The sequence below is a fragment of the Sorex araneus genome, chromosome 4, assembly GCF_027595985.1.
Source record: "Sorex araneus isolate mSorAra2 chromosome 4, mSorAra2.pri, whole genome shotgun sequence".
Taxonomy (NCBI): Eukaryota; Metazoa; Chordata; class Mammalia; order Eulipotyphla; family Soricidae; genus Sorex; species Sorex araneus.
Window position 1 is genome coordinate 21,446,528 of NC_073305.1, and position 2,316 is coordinate 21,448,843.

Consider the following 2,316-nt stretch of genomic DNA (forward strand, 5'->3'; position numbering starts at 1 on the left):
CTATATCACTAATCATCAGAGAGATGCAGATCAAAACAACCATGAGATACCACTTCACACCACAGCGGCTAGCACACATCCAAAAGAACAAAAGCAACCGCTGTTGGAGAGGATGTGGGGAGAAAGGGACCCTTCTACACTGCTGGTGGGAATGCCGGCTAGTTCAGCCCTTTCGGAAAACAATATGGACAATTCTCAAAAAACTAGAGGTTGAGCTCCCATTTGACCCAGCAATACCACTGCTGGGAATATATCCCAGAAAAGCCAAAAAGTATAGTCAAAATGACATCTGCACTTATATGTTCATCGCAGCACTGTTTACAATAGCCAGAATCTGGAAAAAACCCGAGTGCCCTAGAACAGATGACTGGTTGAAGAAACTCTGGTACATCTATACAATGGAATACTATGCAGCTGTTAGAAATAATGAGGTTATGACGTTTGCATATAAGTGCATCAGCATGGAAAGTATTATGCTAAGTGAAATGAGTCAGAAAGAGAGAGACAGACATAGAAAGATTGCACTCATCTGTGGAATATAAAATAATAGACTATAAGACTAACACCCAAGAATAGTAGAAATAAGTACCAGGAGGCTGTCTCCATGGCTTGGAGGCTGGTCTCTCATTCTGGGCAACTCAGAGAAGGGAACACCAAGTAAAATGTGGTTGGAGGTCATGTGGGGGAAAGATGATGCGGGCCGAATATAGACTAGAGACTGAACACAATGGCCACTCAACACCTTTATTGCAAACCACAACACTTAATCAGAGAGAGAGAACAAAAGGGAATACCCTGCCATAGTGGCAGTGTGGGGTGGGGGGAGACGGGACTGGGGAGGGGGGGAGGGATGTTGGGTTTACTAGTGGTGGAGAATGGGCACTGGTGAAGGGATGGGTTATCAAACTTTGTAAGGGAGAAACATGAGCACAAAAATGTATAAATCTGTAACTGTAAAAAAAATAAATGAAATAAAATCCAAAAAAAAATAGAACAATAAAAATTAAAAAAATATCATAGCAAAATAAATTGATTTTTATCACAAAAAAAAAAAAGCAGTGACCAGAAAAGTTTTATTCCCTGCTTTGTTCCCTGCTCTGGCCTAGAACCACAGTAAGCAAACAATGTATATTTATTAAAATTTAATGACAATGAGTAAATTTCAGTAGAATTCCTATCAAAGATGGCACCATATTTTCCATAATTATATAGATAGCGTAATATTAAGAAAAGGACAAAAACATCTATGCTTTTTTTTCTAAATGGAAAGTCAAATCATTATTAGTCAATATGTTTAAATTCCATAAAGTACAATTCCCTTTCTGGAAAATTTAAATGTTCATTAATATATTAAGTGCTCTTGAAGTTTGTTCATATTTTCAAAACTGATTTGAACAATAAACCCATTTTCTCTCATTTAAAATATTTTAATACCCATGGAAACTAGTGGTTTCAGAGTATGAGTAAAAAGATTTTGAATTATTAAAAGTAAAGTCAGATAAATTACATAACTTAGTAGATTATTATAGGTTATTACTGCCCAATTAGAAAATGCATGAAAACTTAATAAGAAAAGCCATCCACAAAAAACTCTTATAAAAAAGTGATAATTAATTTAAAAAATAATTTTAACCCCTGTATAGTTATTCAAATTATCAAAATATTTTGACTCTAATAGTAAAAAATTTCTAATTAGAAGATCATCATCATCATCATTATCATCTCGTTGATCATCGATTTTCTTGAGGAGTCTCAGTAACATCTCCATTCGTCTTATCCCTGAGATTTCAGAATCCTCTCTTTACTCGTCCTTCCCAACAGTGCCACATTAGAGGCTCTTTCAGGGTCAGGGGAATGAGACCCATAATTGCTACTGGTTTTGGCATATGAATACACCACGGGGAGCTTGCCAGGATCTCCCATGCTATTAAAAGATATTGTAAATTTATAACCGATATTTTCATATCATTCAAATTAAAGAATGATATTACAACTAAAAATGTTTATATAAATGTACAACAAACAAGTAATCTTGGATATTTAAAAGCTTTGTTGATTTTCTTATTCTCTGGAAAAAGCATATCTCTAGAGTTTAGGTAATAGAGACAATGTTAATTTAAGTACCTGATAGTTGCAAAGAACTATTTTCCATAACTAAGTTTTTGAAATAAATTCAGGGTGGAAGATAATAAAATCTAAAGTACTTTAGAGGTGAGATAAAAACATAAAGGAAAATATTTGTATATGAACTGAAAAGAGAGTGATACTAAATGTCTTCAGGTTGCACTTTCTTGCTTCCTATCTATACATCTATAA